This window comes from Halyomorpha halys, unplaced genomic scaffold, assembly GCF_000696795.3.
Source record: "Halyomorpha halys isolate HHAL.00 unplaced genomic scaffold, Hhal_1.1 Scaffold1709.1, whole genome shotgun sequence".
Classification (NCBI taxonomy): Eukaryota; Metazoa; Arthropoda; class Insecta; order Hemiptera; family Pentatomidae; genus Halyomorpha; species Halyomorpha halys.
This window is the reverse complement of record NW_027112221.1, coordinates 45,290-67,293: the sequence shown is the minus strand read 5'-3', so window position 1 is coordinate 67,293 and position 22,004 is coordinate 45,290. Positions and strand designations below refer to the sequence as shown.

The 22,004-nt window shown below is 31.8% G+C and overlaps 1 protein-coding gene and 1 long non-coding RNA gene across 5 annotated transcripts in view; one reads left to right on the top strand and one right to left on the bottom strand.

The window, feature by feature from the left end:
- The window catches only part of LOC106690419 (uncharacterized), a 105,610-nt gene that overhangs the window by 52,362 nt on the left and 31,244 nt on the right, over positions 1-22,004 (top strand). For all 3 annotated transcript variants that reach the window (XR_001344600.2, XR_010844167.1, XR_010844166.1), the window contains one exon: positions 13,170-13,236. This is a non-coding gene — a long non-coding RNA (uncharacterized lncRNA). The remainder of the gene's footprint in view (positions 1-13,169; positions 13,237-22,004) is intronic.
- LOC106690416 (Tyrosine decarboxylase 2) overlaps positions 1-22,004 on the bottom strand; it is a 78,475-nt gene that overhangs the window by 25,240 nt on the left and 31,231 nt on the right. The window contains exon 1 of one of the 2 annotated variants that reach the window (XM_014435857.3): positions 12,874-12,960. The exons of the other annotated variant lie outside the window; for it this stretch is intronic. The gene's annotated coding sequence lies outside the window, so the exon portion shown is untranslated. Of the gene's footprint in view, positions 1-12,873; positions 12,961-22,004 lie in introns of those variants that run through there. 2 annotated transcript variants of the gene reach the window in all.

Here is a 22,004-nt window from a genome sequence, read left to right as displayed (position 1 = left end):
ATTATTATTATTATTATTATTATTATTACTTACATATGTTATATTATACATTACCTTCTTACCTACATAATAATATACTTCATCTTTCACTCTTATCAATCTGCTACTGTCTAATTCCATGATTATCAATCAATTATTTTTTATTATTCAATTATCAATTATCAATTTTTTATTATTTATGATTCACTTCAATATTTTGTAGAATTCCAAATTTGTTTGTATAATATTTCTTTTCAATTTTATGTTTCTCTAAATGTTGGTGTTATCTCTTCTTTTCTATAGCTCTGATGAAGATCTGAAACTCAGGTCAAAACGTTGGCATAAATAAATATTTTTTTGTTTATTTATGTTCTTCTTTGCTGACCGCACCGCCATCTTCTCCGATCAGTAATCTACGGTCAACTATTTTCTATTCAATTTATATTTTCGTTATTTTTGATATTGTTATGAAGCTTTATTGTTTCATTTTAGTTTACTAACCCAATATATATACCTTGTTTATACTATTAATGATTATATATATTTTTTCCTTTAATACATTTACAGAATTTTATTTTCTTATAATTTTTCATTAACGATAACCCAAACAAGGAAAACCTGGTATTTACAGCGTTGGGATATTCCTTTAGACGTTGGCTTCTGTCCGCAACAGCTAATGGAAATAATAAATAAGCTATCATTATTATGATGTCGCTCCGCGTAGTTTCCCCACTCTCGCTTCATTTGGTTTTCTCCATACACCATAAGGTGGCTTCATGGACCTAACTGGATGTTGAACTGACTGGATATCCAAATATTCCTTGTGCTAAAAATTCAAATATATCATGGGACGCTCCAGCCTAAATTACTCCCAGTAATAGGTATTCTTGAAGGAGATGTGACTCCATGCTGAAGAAGAAGTGGAAGGAGAGAGGGCACAATGCTGGAGCCATCAAGGAGTCTAATTGGCCGAGCACTCCAGGTCAGCTCCAGACTCGGCGGGATCTAATTACTTGCTCACCTCCTCCTCTACCGGTACCTGTTGATCTGTCGTCGCCTTTCTTCGTCTCCAATTAAACTTTTACCTCAAGGTTCGAGTACCGTCTGCATCCTCCGGACCCGTTTATATTTATAGTGTCTACGGTTAAGACTCGTTATTGATATAAAAGAAAATTTGTTTCGTTCGTTTTAATGTTCATTGTTTAAATATTTTTCATAAGGCATTACTTTAGCAATATTCAGCGAAGTCTAGAATATAATATTAAAACTATTTTTCATTCAGTTTACCACCTCAAGTAAACTGGGCAGAGGTAAAACTATCCACTCTCAAACCAAAAACTTAATAATGGACGTGATTAAATTCATGAAAATAGGCCGATAGTGATCCAATACACATTTCCTCTGTTATGAAAAGTCATAAATCACTGCTAAATTTATCATAAGTTAATCCCATTCTAGGACCAAATATGTTGCATTTTAAAACATTAAAGTAAAGAAAATTGTTGCAATAACTCTTTCACAACAAACTTAACATTGAGGCAGATTTTTTTTCTGAACACAATGATTGTTGAGTTTAGGTATTTCCCGGAGTAAACGTTGGGGGATATTACCCAAATTAATTTTTATATGCTGGTATGGCTGGTTTAAATAATGTAGTGGACTGACTGTATTTATAAATGATAACTATGAACAGAATACAGTTCATCTATTTTGGTTGATTAATGACAATAGATTATAGTTTGCCAAAGTGATTACAATTTTTATTATTGTGTTAGATATTAATTTTGATAGATTACAATTACTTGCTGTTGATTTATAGTGAGGACTTGTTCTTCTGCTTAAAGGGCGTGTTCTTTAGTTCTCTCATCCTGATTTTGTTCCCTGCTTGACGGTGTTGGTTAACCTATCCCCTCATCCTGAGAAATAGTTGACTACCAGTTGCCCTAGACAGCCTGTGTTACCTCTTCACTCTCAAGGGGTGCTTAGGTTACTTATTTTTTCTCCCATTTGATGGCAGCATTTTCATATTCATCTTGAATTCTATTCAAATGTGAGGGGGAAATTTTCCCCAAACAATGATTATCAAATCTCAACAGTGACTTTTTGGAAGATACTGCGTTCCTAAACATAGGTTGTAAAATAAGTTCGTAACGTTTTTCAATATTTCAATTTAATCCTCTCTGTGTTTATAAAACCATGTTTACTTGGTCAATTATGTTTACATATTCGAAAAAAGGATTAGTTAAGGTTCTTTTATGGATCGACCGAGATTCCTTATCTTTAAGTGGTATTTTGCTTGCTCAAAATGGAAGAGAAAAAAAAATACATTTTCGTCATTTAATGATTTTTATATTTCCGAAAAGGAAAATGCGCTGCACAGATGGTTAACAAATTTTGCGGTGTGTATAGCGATGATACCTTAGAAGAAAGCACCGTCTGTAAGTGGTTTGCTCGGTTCAGAACCGGAAATTTTGACTTGGAAGACGCAAAGCCCTCGGGTCGTCCTTAAACTGTTGATGATGACCAAATTCAAGCATTGGTCACAGACACGAGATATCACAGAAACGCTGAAAATATCTCATGCAAGTGTCTCAAATCATTTGAGTCTCATAATCGCAAATGCATAGTTTCCCATCACGATAATGTCCGTCCTCACTTTTCCTTGCAGACCCCGCTGAAAATATTGGAGTTTGGTTGGGATGTTCCCCCACCCACCTTATTCGCCAGACCTAGTTCCAACAGATTTTCACTTATTTCGGGCTCTTCAAAACTCTCTAAACGGGAAACACTTTAATTCGTTCGAGGACTGCAAAACGCACATAGAGGAGCTCATTGCGCAAAAATCTGAGAAGTTCTGGGAGGACGAAATTAAAAATTGCCTGAAAGATGGCAACATGTAATAGATCAGAATGGGTCATATATAATTAATTCAAAATATTTACAAGAATCCAACCCAACAGATTGCAACGCAAGTCGGAACAGATTTGTCAATATATTTGCTTTCAAAGCAAAACAAGAATCAATAAGAAACAGTCCCAGTCAAAGATAAAGGATGACCTGAAGTCAAGAGTATGTCACCTAAATTGTCTCCTCAGAGGCTACAACCGAGTGCAAAGGGTTATTATAGTATAAAATGTATTATATGATATAATATATTCTAGACTTTGCTGGATATTGATAAAGCTCAAACGCTCGGTTGTAGTTTCTGAAGGGACAATGTATAGTACAAGAGCCCAAGAGAAGAAAAAAGTCAGTTGTTTCACCCCAATTTTTGATTACTTTAATGACAATTATGTATAATTTACTAGTTAAAATTGATGAGTCTGCCAATTATACGTAGGGGGAGTAAAAAATGGTAGCTTTATAAAAACGTTAAAAATAATTAATTTTTCATTCGGAGCTCTATACTTTTAAAACTATCAACAACAATATAAAATCTAAAAGAACATCATTTAAAGTAGAGTAAATTTGCTAAACTGTAAGCCCTAATAGAGCAATTTACGTTCAATAGTTCTTGAGTTATAGCGTTTTAAAAACCAATATTTCATAAAAATGTTGTACTGAACGTACTGAAAGATGAATTTATTTTGAAAAATCTATATCTCAAAAACCATTTGACTTACAGATGTCTGCTAGCACTCAAATTAAAGCTAGTTTAATGAGCTATAGTTAATAATTATAGTCAAGAATAAATAATTTTTTTTTCTATTTTGATAACTTTATTGACCGCCGCCCGGACTATCTCCCTTTGAAATAAATACTCAATACAATGCCTTACTTGGTTCTAAACTTGTACAATATAATATCACGATTTCAGGGAACGTTTTCACGTAAAAAGTTGCTGTGTGACGTCCGAACAATGCCGAATGCAAAGGGCTTAAGTTTAATTTTAAATCTGAATGTTCCTAATTTTCACTTAACTAAAACTTCAAATTCAAGAAAAAGTTAAACACAAAATTTTTACACCCATCACCCTGGCCAAACAGATTTCTGGCAATGAGATCATTAACAACCACATCAATGGTAAAATGGAATTAATTAAAACTTCACTTTATTATATCATAATAGCTTAAAGATCACTTAACCTTAATTATTTCTCTAAATTTTATATCAAATGATACGTATAATGTTTTTTATTTATTACGGTATTTAATTAATTTATTTATCTGGAAATTGATTACACTATTAAAAAAATAAATCCAATATAAATTTGATTATAATAAAAAAATGTAAGATAAATAGAGAAGCATCAAGTCCTACCTGTCGCGTTGAGGTCGCGTTATTAAGTCTGTTCCAATAACCACTTGACTGTCCTCAACTCTAAGGAGCATGCGCAGTACATTTTTGGGGATGGAAAACTCATTACTACGCAGGACAGTTAGAGGTGGTTGTTGGAACAGACCTATTGAATTACTGATTTTAAAACCTCATTTAATAAGAATTATGATAATAATATTTTTTTTTATGGTGAAAGAATCTATTCTTGTAAAAACCTAGTTAGCGTAAGGATTGCTTACAATTTACGCAGGCATTCTATCTTAAGAGGCTTAGCTGCTAAGAGGGTCTCTAAATTTTATTTGTTTGCGAGGCAATTAAGCAAACCCGACTCAATGGTACCCTCATCCCGAAGGGAGACAAATGGCTTGGCTTGATCCCTCCATTGTCTCTTCGGGTGCCATTTCTTCAGTTCTTCGGTATATGGAACAAAGTCCATCAGTCAACTCCTGCGGCTCAAGAGAACTCGAATAAGAAAGGTAATGAACTGAGGGCTCTGATGAAGGTCTCATTCAAGATTCCTCAGAGCTTGAATCATTCAAACCTATTTTATTCAATCTATATTGTTTCGTTTTTCTTTCTTTGTTAGATTCTTGTGTGATTATTCATATAAACATTTAACTTTCTATTGTAATATATTTATTATGAGGTGTAGATAGTTGACCGTAAATTAATAAGTGGAGAAGATGGTTGGGGGGGGGGAGGCGGTCAGCAAAAAGAAAAAACACAAATAAACAAAAAATTATTTATTCGTGCCAACGTTTCGACATTAGTTTCAGATCTTCATCAGGGAGCTTTCGGCAGAGATTCTGGCAAAACTGGCCAGAAACATTTTAGCCAGAATCTCTGCCATTTTAATGGCACTAACATTAACATAGTGCATTAAAAACTTAAATCGGTCAATCCAGAGGTTCCTAATCTTCCCTAAATAATCAGATTTTTTTCTAAATTTTTGACTTTCCTGATAAATTGGAAATCTTTCTTTTTTTAAAAGCGATTACCCATTTAACAGCGAAACATTAAAAACAGATACTTATATTCGTAGGGGTAGTAGTTTATAAAATATTCGCATATAAATATAAATTTGGCACATTTAAATTTGTCCAAACAACTATAAATCAATTTATTTTAGTAAATATCATGATAACTACTACTTCTTAATTTAACTTGTTTCTACATTTTCACTTCTTTCACTTAAATTAACTTAAAATATTTATACCATTTTTAAATTATACTCCAAATTATGTTTGCCAGTAGCTGATTGAGATACAAATAGCTGCCTCCATTGTCCCATTAGATGTGAACCCAATGGGGAGGAATCCGATGTGACAAGGTTCGGCATCTCCTATTGAATGCCAGGGCTGTCAGGGGCATTTCATTGGAACCGCTACCACAGCGAGGAACCCTTGTAGTCTTGATATTTATTTGGAAATGTAATAGAAGAAAATCTAATTATGTTTACTGTTGAATATCTCATAACTGAATAATCAGTCATTAATATAATATTGATCGAAAATGAGAAATTGATAGTATTAATAGAAGGGACTTGGATTTTACCCATAAGTATTTTTTTTAAAGCCTAAATATCATCGATAGATTCCATCGATGGAATTAGTTTCGTGTTCGGAAACTCTCAACCGCTAATGGATTCTCAACGTGAAATCTCAACACTAATTCCATCCATGAAATCCACTAATCGCTTGAGTGCTAACAGACATCGATACGTCACATAGTTCCTGAAATATAGATTTCTCAAAATAAATCTACTAACTACTAATCTTTCAGTACATTTTTATGAAATGTTGCTTTTTAAAAAGCTATATCTCGAGAACCATTGAACATAAATAACTTCTATTAGGGCTAATATTTCAGAAAATTTACACCGCTTTAAATAAAGTTCCCTTAGATTTTCTAATATTGTTTGCAATTTTAAAGATATGGAGCTCCGAATAAAAAATAAGTTTTTTTAACGTTTTGAAACTACCGCCATTTTTTATTCCCCCTACCTATGCTTGGCAGACTCGTCAATTTTGACTAGTAATTATACATAATTTTCATTAATTTAATAAAAAATTGGGGTAAAATATCTGTCTTTTTTTCTTCCCACCTCTTGTACTATTATATGCACGAATTGTTATGGAGGTGCTGAAGAGAAAAAACTTTTTGAAAAAGCTGGCCAACTTTATTGGGTTGCTAGCTACACGACATACTTAAATCTATTTAGGCAATTTTTTTTTTTTAAATTGTACTAAATATACGCACTATTATTATAATTAACTCGGCTCCACAACTCGATGTCGACTCCTGGCCTCCTGCAACAGCCTCCACCAATCATTACGGTGCGGCCGCCATGCAGTTCCTCACTCCCATCGTGGTCTTGCTCGATGTCGTACTTCGGTCACTATTTTCCTTGGCAGATCACTCTCAGCCATCCGAGCAACATGCCCTGCCCATCTCAATCTACTGAGCCACACAAACTGGACGTCTGGTTCCTTATATAAAACTTTGAGCTCCTAGTTTGTTCGACGTCTCCATATCTGGTCAACCTTGACAGCTCCAAATGTTTAACGGAGAATCTTCCTCTCCAAGACCATTAAGTTGTGCTCACCAGCCTTGAAAATCGAACCATACAGAAGAATTGGTCGAATAGTTGTGGTATACAGATATATTTTGGTGTCCTTTGGACAAGGCACGGCTCCTAAAATAGGGACTGAGGCTATAATAACAGCGGTTGGCACATAGGACTCTTCGTTTAATTTCGGAGTCCACAACTTTGTCTTGGGTTATGAGCGATCCAAGATACACAAACTCGGAAATTTTTCCAAAAGTATATTCTCCGATCCTGATTTCATCACCGGTCCTGGGGATTTCTTCCGTGAACATGTATTTGGTCAAGCCCCATTTTTCTTGCTGCTTCATCCAATTTCCTAAATCCATCAGAAACAGCAAATATACTCATAGTCAAGTAAACAATACGAGGGAAAGTCAATTATTATCCGTAATATAGTTATAAAATTTTATTGTAATCAAATAGGAAACTTACAAGTACATCATTTTTCGACATAGTCCCCTTGCTTTTCAACGCACCTGGTTCTTCTACAAGCTTCACGATGCCCTCTTAAAAGGAGGTTTTTGGTTGAGCTGCGAGCAAGGAATGCACCGCTTCTTTCATTGCTTCGTCCGAGGTAAATCGACGGGCCCTTAATGCCTTTTTGAGTGGACCGAACAAGTGATAGTCGGAAGGGGACTATATGGAGGAGCCAGCTCTACAATTGTGGTGATAAACGGTCCTATTTATGGTGCGTTACACTTGTGCGACCATTTTTGAATTTTTTAATCTATTCGTAGACACTCCGTTGTGGCAAAACACTGTTCCCGTACTGTACCGAATGAATTTCCATCGAATTCGGCCCCTGATTCGCCTTCCGACCACAAAAACGGATCGCTGAATGTTGCTCTTCTTTGGTGCAAACAGAAAGCGGAGCCGCCATTATTAACAGCACGGCAGCGATAAGGAAACTAATCTAGCAGCTTAGAACTACAACAAATAAACAAAGCATGCGTCATCAACGCAAAACGACAGTGCTATCAACATAAACAAAAATATAACTAAATTTCTCAAAGTTAAAAATATTGGCTTGCCCTCATATATAATAATAGTATATGATTTTTTTTTTTTTCATGTTGGTTGTTTTTTCTATACTTTATTTTTTTTCATACTTTCCCTACCAATCAAATGTATTTCACCTCTTTTTTTTCCCCTCGAAAAAATAAAACGGGCTTTTTTTTCTTTTTTTTTTTTTTTTATGTTATGCTCGAGTGTAATTTGATTGGAATAATATAATATATTTCAACTATGAGGCGTATTAAATCTTAGCGTATAAAATAATTTCATCTTTTACTCCTCTAGAGTCTTTTTCGTAATTTGTTCAAAAACTTTTAAGGCTTTTCATGTTCCAGCGCTTTGCTCTTACCCTAAGTGTTTCTTTCTCTGAAACTTTTCTAGAGCGATATAACGATTTCAAAGCCTCTTTGATGTATTAATGTTAATGTATTTTTAATAATTTTTAATTCCTTCCCTTTTGTTATTGGTATCAAAAGATCCCACCTCGTAGGCGATTTGACCTTTCGAATCCATTGTTTCGAAACAGACCGCCCACTTAGTAATATTGTTTCACTCTGTATGCCCGAACTAATCGCCTTAATGTTCATCCTATCTCTTCGAGTGCTCTCCTCGCTCGCCTTATGGAAGTCGTGGGCTGTGAAGATAATAAATAACCTATGAATCAATAACCTACGAAAACAACTGATAATTATAAAATAAATATCTAACATAAAGATTTAAAAAATAATTACATAAAAATGAAATGAAATCTGTTAGTTGTTAATTTATTAATTCGAATAAATTAAATGAGTTTGCGTCCTAACGTCTTGTATAAATTAGAATTTTAGTCTGCGGGTAGTTAGAGTTTCTATGTTATAGGCTATCACACTTTAAACTGCTGGTAAATGAGATTTTCGTAAACGTGCTTTTTGATAAATTGGTCTCTTGATACCACAATATAGCAAAATTTATTTTCCCTACTTTTTAAACGTTGCTCATCAGGTAATTTTTGGAACACTTTGACTTGTTTAAAGTTGTTTGAAAAAAAAAATCTTCTAATCCTAGATTATCATTTCGTATTTTAATGGTAATAGTGTTCAACTATTTTTGATGAATGCGACCATGAATTTGTATTTTTAGAACCTGGGATTCCCGCACAAGACTGGAAAGACAGGAAACTGCACGTCGATTTCGATTATTATAGCACGTTATGGATAAACGGTCTAAACTTCCAATTCATTACAAAACACTGATCTACACAATTATAATATGGCCTATCTGGACGTATGGAGTTGAGCTTTGGGGCTTCACTAAACCTTCGAATTTCTCTCGTATCCAATCCTTACTTCGTCACAAATAAAGTCATCCACAAAGACCTCAATGTTCCTTATCCGACCTAACTCGAACCAGATATCAATCATTCCATTATAAACTTCCCAACCACCCAAACCAACTAGTATCTAACATTGCTGACAATCCTCCGAGGTGCTTGAAAAGAAGATGGCCTCTAGACCTTCTAATGTAGAACTATTGTTATAGAGCTACCAATGGGTAGTTTTTGTGCATGCCTGTATTACTCCATTATGGTCTGACGTCATATTTACTAAATGTATTTTTGTGTAATTACAGTTCTAAATATCATTAAATAATTTATTTGTAATCTGAACACTTGTTTGGGACTGGTTAATATTGTTTAAAGAAATTAAATATTATCCATTTTAGTCTCAAAATATTTTTATTCTATTTATAAGTCCGACGTTTCAGCCAATTCGGCTATCCTCAGGGACAATTTATTACAAGCAACTTTTATTACACATATGATTTTCAACAATTCCAAACAATTTAATGATGTTTTAATAAATAAAATTTTATCTATTTTAGTCTCAAATAAATAACTTAAATGATTGGAGAAGTTTGTCGGTGGGTGCGGTCAGCAAAGAACAACATAAATAAACAAAACAATATTTATTTATTTTATAGGCAAAGAATGTTGTTCTTTGCTGACCTCACCCTCCGATAAACTTCTCCAATCATTTAATTTATTTATTTGAGACTAAAATAGATAAAATTTTATTTATTAAAACATCATTAAATAAATTGGAAAAAAATGTATTATTAAATTATCAGAATCATTACTCATACTTCATTACCTCATACTTCATACCCGGTGAAAATCAAATGTTAAATGATACAAATTGTATAGCCCTTAGGAGTGTAGGGATGTACCTGCATACTAGAACATGTATGTATACAAAAATATAAAAAAAATATTTAGAAATCTATTTTAGACAGATGAAAAAAATAATTGACGAAAAAAATAATATCATGATTGCGTCAAGACTAATGTAAATTTAGGGTTTGGAGGGGCGTCGCTGGACAGATATATACAACGAACGATTGGTGACATCGGTATCGAACCTTCGGGTTCGCTAAGCTTTCATTATTATTATTATTATAAGTTTCCAAAGTCGACACTAACCTAACAATGGAATCTATCAATGAGATTTAGGCTATTGATGGGTAAAATCCACATCCCTACTATTATAGAGAGATGGGTAAAAATTAGCTATAGTTGAAACTAATTGTTAAAATTCCCATGGATATGACCCTTTTTCATGAATGAATCATTGATAAATAAATATCCTATCCATGGCAATTTTAGCTTTTAGTTTCATTGTTGCCCAACTCTACTATTATATTAACGCTAATTTTATTATTATTATTATTATTATTATTAGGATTAACAAATTATTATAAAAGGAATTAATTAATGATTTTAGAAAGCAAATATAGTTGAACGATTCCCTTCTTTAATTACTCATAGGACAAAAGACTTGAACTGACGGCGAGTCTATTATTTTGAAGGGAAGAGCAAGTTGATCCGCTGATAACTTTGATTTAGTTTGCAAATATTAACTCGAGTTTAATCTGTTAATTGAATGCCTTTGTTTTACCGACAATAAGGCTCTTAGCTTTGAATTAACAGAAGGATATTTTGAGATAAATAAACTAACCTTTAATTATACTTCACACTAAGGTAATTATATTAATATTACGGTACAAAATAAGCTATGTATTCTTGGATACCACTAAAGCGTTTGATCGACTTCGGCTTACAAGAACCCCTGAGTAGTAAAATACTTATTAGTTTTGTTAGTTAATTTTACAAGAGCCAGCTGGAAAAAAAAAGTCAGTTTTACCCCAATTTTTTTTATTACTATATAATGAAAACTATGTAAGAGTCAAAATTGAGTCCGCTAAGTGTAAGTTGGGGAAATAAAAAATAGTGACTTTTTCAAATATTTATTTATTCGAGCCGACGCTTACCCAGAGTCACTGCCGACAACACACTGATGACGACCTGAAACTTAGGTCGAAACGTCGGCACAAATAAATAAATTTTTGTTTATTTGTATTTTTTTACTGACCGCACCCCCGACGATCTTTTCCACTTATTAATCTAAAATACTATCTAAAAAAAATAAATAATTTTTCATTCGGTGCTCCTTATAGTTAAAACTACCTACTTACACAAGAAAACCTTATGGGGCATCATTTAAAGTTGAATATTGAGAAGATTGTTGACAGTGGATAATACATATAATATAAGGAGAAGATGGTTGGGGGTGCGGTCACTGAAGAGCACAAATAAATAAAAACTAATTTATTAGTGCCAACGTTTTGGCCAGTGTTCCAAGCCTTCATCAGGGCTATGAACAAAAAACCAGATAACAGCCAATGAATAAAAGGTGTAAATGTGACTAGAGACTATATTGTTTTATCATTATGTTATTTTATTTATTTATTTTTCATACACATAGTTTGATTATGTTCATTTTGTTTATTCTCCTGTTTGTATATATTTTAAGTGTTTTTTTTTCATTCATTTATTTATTTCAGTATGTATGAGATCATTCATCACTATTAACTATTGTCCTCAGGTAGATTGTAATATCTAATAGATGGCAGATTCTAATATCTATCAATAAATAAAAAGTTTTATAAAAAATAAAAAATCTTAGAGAGGATTGAAAATTAAACTAAAGGAGGTGAAAACAATTGACCATTTTATTTCAAATTATGAAGAATATGGTCAAAAATTGTTTAAAAGCTCTCAACTAGAACAAACAGCCCTGATGAAACTCTGCAGAGTGGGGCAATAACGTCGGCAAATAAATAGTTGTTAACTATTTTTTTGTTTTTTTGACCGCTCCCTATATTACAATATGCATAACATTACTATATATTCATCTTTTATCTCAGTCCTTGCTTATATACTTTTTTTAACTAGATAATGGTTAACAAACAATTATATGATGTTGAATACGATCATTAGAAATAGGAATAACTTCTCTCTATCTTCTTAAGAATATTTCAATTCTGAATATATCTACGATGATGTCTTTCTAAATTGCACTCCCCTTATTCGAGAACGTGATTTAAAGGGAATAAATTCTAATGACATGTCTCAGTGGTATTATTCCGCTTCTATGGTACCAGGAATCGGTCTATACATCGAAGGCGATATAGATGGGAAGAGATGATGAGAGAAAAATGAAATATCTCAACCGATTGAAGGTTGAGGCATCCACTTTATAGATGCTAGTGTACACGGCAGTTAAGAGTATACTGTCTTACCCTTTCGACCCAATCGTTATGAATTAAAATACCAGAGAGTTTAAAAAATAAATACGAATAATGTATATAGTTTGACTTTTGATTCCAGATTTCAACTTGTATTACATGAATATATTTATTTTATAATATCATATATATATATATTTTTTTTTTAAGGGTCTTGAGAATCAGTCAATAATATAACTTTGTAATAATCCATCTTTAGGCGATGTTTCGAAACTTTATTGTGTGCTTAGTCATGCCCTACAATGGAGAAAAACAGTTTTTTAGAACTAACATTCTCTTCAAATAATTTCAACAAAACTTCAACTACTTAGTGCAATCTCTGATAAATAAATATTACAATAAAAATATGGTTTAATACAAACATTACTTACCATTCTCAACTGCAGTCTATTCTACATTATGATACTAACATCTCCAGGTTTAGGGAAGGACTGAATCGGTTTTGAAATGAAGGTAAGCTTTGTTTAGGTTTCCCCACATGTCCGATTTTTTTTTTTGCTTCCTAGCATGTGGTCATTCTGTTGTTTATATTTTGTCTATTTTTATTTTATGTTGTTAACTGTGTCTTTATGTGTTTATTAGGTTAAAATAACATGGATTTAAACTTTGTAATTTTTTTTCCCAGGAAGAGGTTATGGTAAAATTAATTTGAATTTTTTTGTCACAGATAGAGGAGATTCTTGACTTTTTAAACCTGCAAGAGTTTCTGATTGGATACGGCATATTTTTGACGAGTAAGTATTTACCAGATAATAAAGTAATTGCAAACATTAACTGTTAGTTTTGATTATATACCATAGAACTTAGCAGGCGTTAAATTTAACTAGGAGGAGAAAAAAATCGTAATTTTAACAATGTCGCTCCGATTTATATTTTGATAACCTCTATATTTGGCAATGTTTCGAAATCTTATATTTGGAGTATTTCTGATCTTAAGTTAAACGTGTTAAAGTGTTTTAACTGGAGAAATATTTCCTTCTATTAGCATGTTAAAATGATATAACCTTTAGCATGGTCTAGAGTAATAGGTATGGTAAGTAGGGAACGACGTCATGTAGCAGACTAGCTGAGCTCCATACCATTTGTTTGTTGTCATTTTGATAGGTCAATTGCTGGTAGCTCCTTTTTGGTTTGGGTTGGACGTTTTTAAACCCTAATAAAGTTATGGATAAGGATAATTTTAATGTGATGGAAAAAAATACAACTAGAAAATGAAACTAGAAACAAGTGAAGTCGAGGAAAACTGTGACGAGATTGTTGGTGATTTTATCCCATAGTGATTACAAGGTTAGAAAACAAGTTGCCCTGAAAAACCGCTTGATCTCTTCTACATTTATTTTTTACATGGATTTTAAATTAGGCTGATCAAAATCGTATACTTATAACATTTAGCATGTTAAAACATTTTAAATTTAACAAAACTTCATGAATACCCGTATTGTAGTTTCCTTATTTTTTCCTTACCATAAAACAAAATAATCCTATTCCTACTATAAAAAAACAACAAAAAAAACCTATTCCTGCTATAAAAAAAAAAAACAACAAAAAAACTCATTCCTGCAATAAACCATGATAGGTAAGGGGTACCCCAACTTTTTAAGGATGTATTGTTTCTTGAACAGCGGTTATAAAAGGAGCTGCTTTGTTCGAAGATCACGCTCAACTTTCTGGTTTTCTCCCAATTAAGAGTACCCTCTTTGTAGAGGCTAGGAGGGCTCTCTAATCTCCAGGGTTGGCTTACAGCAGATTTAATAGATTAATGATTATCTGTTATAAACCATGAAAGGTCAGGGGTACCCCAACCTTTTACGGAAGTATTGTTTCTTGAACAACGGTTATACAAGGAACTGAATTGTTCAAGATCACGCTCAACCTTCTGGCTTTCTCCCATTTAAGAGTACCTTAGGGATATTCATGATCTTTAGTTTAACATGTTAAAGCGTGTTAACTGGAGAAACATTTCCTTCTTTTACCAAGTTAAAACGATATAACGTCTAACATGACTGAGAGTCTGGTACTAGGTCTGTTAAATGGAGAATGACGTCACGAAACAGACCAGCTGAGCTTATTACCGTTTTATTTGTTGTCGTGTTAGGTTACTTACTCGTAGTTGGTGTTTTGTTTTTTCTTTTGTCTTGCGTTTTGGACTTTTTAAAAAATACAATCAGTAGCTAAACTTTTACACTTCTACTTTTCACTTATTTTAGGCATGTTGTAATAAATTACTGTAGTCAAAACTTAGAAGTAAACAATAACATGAAGTTTTGGAACGAAAGGTTACTAAACAAGTTGCTCAGAAAATCCGCTAGAAGCTCTTATGCATTTATCATTTAACATGACTTTAAATATGGCTGCACACAATGCTATACTTATAACATTTAACATGGTAAAAAATTTTACATTTAACACAATATCATGAATACTCCTATTATAGAAGCTAGGAGGGCTCTCCAATCTCCAGGGTTGACTTACAGCAGATTTAATAGATTAATAATTATCTGTTAGATACATAATTACTCATTAAGCAATTTCGCTCCTATGTTTATAAGTGACTTAAATTGCCTTGTTTTCTACATAACAGCCAAGCTTATATGTAAACAAATGAATAAATAACAAAAAAGAAAGCTTAGAATTAGTTTATTTAGGATCTATAGTGGTCGTGTGAAATTTAGACAATACTTTTAGTCATCGATAAACTATTGAGCTTTGCAATGATTTTCGTGCTATTGATGTTTTTATAAAATATAAATAAATAAATAAAAAATTCATGAGACGACGAAGAAACGATTGGAGCGGATACTGTTTTCCTAATATTCACGATTCGGTGGAGAATATTTGATTTGGAACTAGGGCAGAACACCGAGAAAGGAAATGAAACGAAAGAGGCGAAGCAGGATGTGAATATTAGCAATAATATGTAGCTCGAGGGCTTAAATAAAACTCAAAGAGGCTGTGGCAAATAGTAATGGCGTTGGGTAGCAAATAAGGTAGTAGGAAGGGTCTTGTAATCGAATAATTTATACGATTCAGGGTCCTCTTATCTTTATTATTTATGTTATTTATATAGAAAAGTAATGTGTCTAGGTACAATTCTAGTAGATGTGTCAGGTGTAGATAGGAGTATGAACTTCTTCAATGTAAATGATTATACGTGTATGAATAAGAAGATAACTTAGTTTAAAGAACATATTTATTAGTGCCAACATTTCGGCCAGAATATCAAGCCTTCATCGAGGCTAAGGACAAAAAGAAGATAATCATAATGAATAAAAGGGATTTCAAAATAATTAGAAAATAACGAACAATATGGATATATAAATAGTGTGGCGGCCGTGGGGGTTCGAAATTGAACTTACCACGACTACCAGCCATTAATAAATAAAAAGCCTGGTTCCGCTTTCCCAAGTGATCGTAAAATTTTCAGGGCTTAACAATTTGATAAAAAAAAAAAAAATGTGATATACGATCTCAGGTTCCTGATAATGCCAATGATGACTTGATCCCGGCGTTGCCTTACTCTTGAGACTTGGTATTACTGAAGGGACTTGGTTCCTGACAATACATAATGAGGAATTGCTCTCAGGCATTGCTGTTACATGATAATGTATTGGACAATTGAAAATAAATTAATTTGGGTTTAATTATAAAAACATAATTATTGATAAAATAAAATAATATATATTGCGGAAAATAAAATAAAGTAGCTAGTAGAGACATGGGTAAGCCAAAATATATTTATATAATAATGTTAGTGTGTTAAAATTAATTTTGATTATGGGTGCTATTGCTGAGGTGAGATGATGATGATGGGTCACCGTTTATGATTAGTGAAAGTAAACCGTTTATGTAAGTAAAATAACAGCATTAAAGAAATGAAATTATATTAGCCAAAAGAAGTAGAAAAATATGAAGAATATCAATGAGAAAATCTAATTAATAAATACATTTGAAAAAATAAATATTTTAAATTAAAGTTATGAAAAAATGGAGAAAGAAAATACATGTAATTAATAAAGTATGTGAGTAAAATACTATAATAAATGAAATATAAGCTAAAAGGAGTAATTAGTAAATATAACAATAATGATATGTGGTGTAATTAACGTAATAACGTATGTAATGAAGAAATAAAAAAGAAAGAGATTCTCCTACATACCCAACTATTAACTCATGATTATACATTTAGTCAACCTCTGCTTACCGGTGGAATTAATTGGTTGCGTAAAAACCCAGATGAAATTCGTGGAATACATGTTTATATGAAAAAGCATTGTAAAACCAGCATAGAAAGGCACTATTTCACAAAATACATCCTGATTAAAATCTAACTCCATTGTTTATCTAAAAATAAAGTTCTTAAGGAATCTCGAGGTATGAAGCATTTATTATCTGTTGATTGGTTTAAATATCAATGAAGTGCTTAAAAAACTCACTAGTCAAAGCGCTTTATTGATTCTTAGAATTATCATCAGTTAATGAATTTACAAACTTTAAGGTTCATTCAAAACATTATTTTAGATAAAACATGGTGTAAGAAGGTTTTATAATTAAAGATGCGATATGTATTTAAATTTATAAATTAATCTGCTTTAAAATCGAACAATAAGTTTTTATTATAAATATTTAAGGGTACTTAAAAAAATAAATAAAATTAAGTACAGGAGCAATCTGGGACCTGAGTCTTAACACAAGAAGGGTAAGAATTAACAGCGAACTGCTTGCTGAGACTGGTCAGTCAATATTTCATGATATGAAAGATAGGAGGTTAAGGTGGGTGGGACAAGTAGCACGAAGCATATCCATTAGGACACCTCTTCACAACAATGAATGCGAGTATTGTAGGCAAGAGACCACGGAAGAGGTCCAGATGGATAGATGGAATCAATAAAGATGCGAAAGTTCTGCATGCTGCAAACTGGAAAGCAGTAGCCCAAGATAGTCAGGTGTGTAGAAGGCTGGTTTGGGTGGCTAGATCTACAAGGTTAGTAGCAAAAAAAAAAAAAAAACGTTTATCAAGTTATTCTGTCTCATATTTTTGTTTGACAGGTTTACGTGGCACGATAGTTAACTGCAGTAGGTATTGTCTTCTACTACCCTACTTAAAACAGAAAAAGCACTATCAAGCAATGTTTTAAAATTATTTCAACATCTAACACATGTAGCATATCGAAGAGTCAGGGGGCAGTACTTAGTAAGAGAGTTACAAAACCAACGGTAATCCACAAGGTTGACACATGGCTACAGTAACAGAATACATTTAATTTATATTAATATACTATTATATCAATTGTCTATTGATAATTCAGGTAATGTGAGTGTATTTTTATTTTAATTCAGGTAAAAAAAGGTAATTTTAACATTTTATGATATAAAATATAGAAGAATTTCATGAAAACTTGGAAAATTAGACTGTTGGAGTTATAACATAAAAAAAAAAAAAAAAAAAATAATATGTATTGGTAGACATATATGTGTGTGTTTGTTTGTGTTGTACATATATTCACTCTCTAACACAAATGTAGAAGGCAGTCGAAATTTATATATCAGTAAAGAAATAAGGAGTAAGCTATACCTAGACCTCATATCCTTACGGTATTGCGGTTTAGCCTAATCAAAATATTTTAGGAGTTAGTTCTATAATTATTACTAAGGCGTACTCCCGTCCGCCTAACTCCAGGCCAATTACCATTTTACAAATTATATAACTTCTCATTTAATTGTACTAGTTTCAGATGGTATTATTTTTTTATTCAGTATAGTGTAAGCAGAAAGAATAAATAAATTTCAAGTCTTATGATGACTGAAATATTTTTTATGAAGAAGATGGTCAGGGGTACGGTTAGAAGTAAACAAAATAGTTAACAACTATTTATTTAACGACGTTTCGTTCAACTTTGTAGAGCTTCATCAGGGCTAAAAAGATACAAAAAACAACTAAAAATATTTTGTATTAATAAGATAAAATATAAAAGGTAAATTAAAGTAGGGTTAATATTATATAAATATAGTGAAATCAAAATATATATATATATATATGAAAGAAAATTTTAAATAAAATAGTACCAATATAAAGTAGGCAATGATATGAATATAAAAAATTCGCAAATGATTAGGTTAAAATAGAAAATTAGAAATGAGAAATCAAAATTTAACACCCTAAAAGACGGATAATAAAGAATTAGGTTATAATAAGTCCATAAAATCATTAAAACGGAATATAAAGAAGTAGGTTATAATAAGTCTATAAAATCATTTTTTTTTTTACTCTTACAATGGCAAGTATTACTCTACAATATCTCTCTGGATTTAAATATTAATATTTACACCAGATATATATATATATATACACTTAAAGAATCTATTATCCTCTACCATTCAGCTCTATCCAAGCCCAATCATTCTTGTTATTTGTTACATGTATAAGATCTATTATAATGCTTTGTAAATCAATTTATATGTTGCTCTGAATATTAAAGATTACATAAAAGTCGAGGAAGAATGAGTACATTAATATTGATAATAGTAATAAATAAGTTAGGATAATATTGGTAATAAATTAGGATCACCCACCTGTCTCTGCTGAGGTCAATTCGAAACTGGTTGAATATTGTAAGTAAATAAAGTGATGGAGAGGGAACTGTTAACGGTTTTAACTTAGAATACGGGAAATACAAGAAGGAGATATACAAATAAACCTAATAGTTTGCGTATTTTTTTTTTATTTCCATGATTGTCTATTTTATAATGATACTTGTTTATTTATTCTTTTCTTTCATTTGTATATTATTTTGTTCTAGCTTATATTTATATAATTGTAACCCTACTTAAATTAACTTTTTTTATTTTAGCGTATTATGTCAAAATATTTTTATTTGTTTTTGTATCTTTTTAGCCCAAGTGGGACGAAACGTCGCAAAATAAATAGTTGTTAACTATTTTGTTTTCTTGTTACCTCACCCCTAACCATCTTTAATACTAAAATATTTTAGTGATCACAAAGACTTTAAATTTATTTATTTTTCTTACTTACAATATATTGAAGAAAAAAAATAATACCATAGCAACCTAGTAGTACAATTAAATGAGAAGTTATATAATTTGTAAAATGGGAATACACCTAGAGTTAGGCGGACTGGTGTACGCCCTAGTAACAGTTATAGAACTAACTCTTAAAATATTTTGATTAGGCTAAACCGCAATACCGTAAGGTCATGAGGTCTAGGTATAGCTTACTCCTTATTTCTTTGCTGATGTATAAATTTAAACTGCCTTCTCACACATATTCCGACGAATACATATTATTTTTTTAAATCTTGAACTCTGAACATTCTTATTCTCCAAGCTTCCATGAAAATATGCTATATTGATAGCATCGAATATATAGAAAATCACCTTTTATTATTAAATATTCCACGGTGATCACGAAAAATGTTTTTAAGTAAGATAAATTTAAAGAATTATCAATATACCCATTTCATACTCTTATTATACTTATAAGAATAATACATAACTCTGTTTTAAATTTTTAGTAGGTTTCCTTTGTTGTCTAGATCCTTGTCTCCTCTGAGTTGGGCTCATGTTTTTATACGTAAAAACTGGACCTTCGCATTGTTCAGGGACAATGTAGTAACCTTCAGCGGCAACGGTCCGTTTGAAATTCAAATATATCTCTTCTAGGTATTTTTCTTTTCGCTCTAAGCAGTTTTCTGCGTTTCATGTTGTCTTACAATTTTCTGTATGAACGTACAAAGTATATTGTTAGTAAGAATTGTACTTAATAGCTTCCCGTTAATAGTCCAAAATACGTATTTTTTTGAATTCGTATTTTTTTCTGAATATTGACGTTAATAGCCCAAAATATCTAGTTTATTGAATTCGCTTTTTTACAGATTATTGACGATGTATGTTTTTATTGTTTTTTCAAAAGTAGATGTAAATGGAATTAAAAACTTGAAATTGTTAAAAAGTTAACTAAAAGCTTATAGTCTTCACGTAATACGTAATTTCTTAGTCAAACAAAAACACGAAGTGCGGAATTACGTATGGAATAGAAATATGCTGATGCAATTAAGGAAAAGGAAAGAAGAGAAGATTACTTCGAAGACCCATGTTCTTACCAGGCATTTGTAATATGCCGTTGTAATGTATACATTAAAATTAACATATATAATAATGTTAAGTGTCCCTTGAACCGTTATAATGTGAAAACCGTGATACGTCTTTGATTGTTTGAAGTTTCAAGCTTAGGTTTTCCGGCTCAAGCTCAGTTCGCGAACTGTGTTGAGTTTCTATTGTTGATCGGAGTTGTTACTCCAAGGCGAGTTCCAACAGAGTCAACTCCTCTTCCGATACTCCTGGCGTCAGGAGTTCAGGACTTCTGCGTTCTACAACTTTTATGATGTGAATTTATACAAAGCAATAACTATTATAATTTTTTGTTGCATTTAATCATTCATTTTCCCTCATTATCTCTGCGTGCTTTTATTTTCTTTCTTCTGTCCACGCGACCCTCTTTTTCGAATTTCTCTTTCCACAAGATACAATGGTTTGTTACATGAAATAATTTATTATGGTTTCTGTAAATAGCATACATTTTGTGGAGCTCAGGTGTACTGCCCATGACAAGAAGCTATTATATAAGCTTGTATTTGAGTCTCTAACGTAACATTTCTTGAAAGTATGCGTCATGGTTCCACAATAGGCTATTATCTACTGAAATGTATTTACGGAAAAGACTTTATCCGGCCTGTTTTTTTTTTTTTGTTTTTTTTTTTTCAGATTTATCACATTAGTGTCAAGTCACAGCATGATGATCCTCGAAACTTAACATTTCCATTACTCCAGTTTCCAATTTTTATTTGACTTGGGATAATGACTCAGATATACTTTTTTTTTATTTACTAGTGCAATAACTAAATTTTTAAAAACGTTTCAGATACGAATCTATCCGTAGTATAGATGTAGTCTCCCATCTACTTAAACGCATAACTATCTGTGTTCTTAGTTAGTACCACTTATTCTAATGTAGGGTCGGATGGTGATAAGATAAAGATTTTTTTTTTAAGAGAGAAAATCTTTATTAAAAAAAATTGTGCTGCCCAACTCTTTCGGTTGCTAAATTCACAGCATGATTATATCTAGTTAGACAATTTTTTTTATTTTTACTCTTATAATATATAGGTATAGTACAGTAGATTTTAGTGTAGTTATAATTTTTATTTTTTCTTTCTTTATCGTTTTTTCCTTTTCATTCTTCCCTTTTTTTCCCCGTTATTTAACTATATATCTGATTATATTTTCGCCCTTAACCCAAAACATCTTTAGTTTTTTCGCCTCTTTAACGAAAATGTAAAAAGTAAAATATACAAAATAAAAAATTTTATATAAAATAACAATATACACATATATAAATCTATCACATTTTCGCACATAAAAAACAAAACAATTATCTACAAGGATATAACTGTATGCTGACAACTGAATACATTTAAAAAAAGTTATA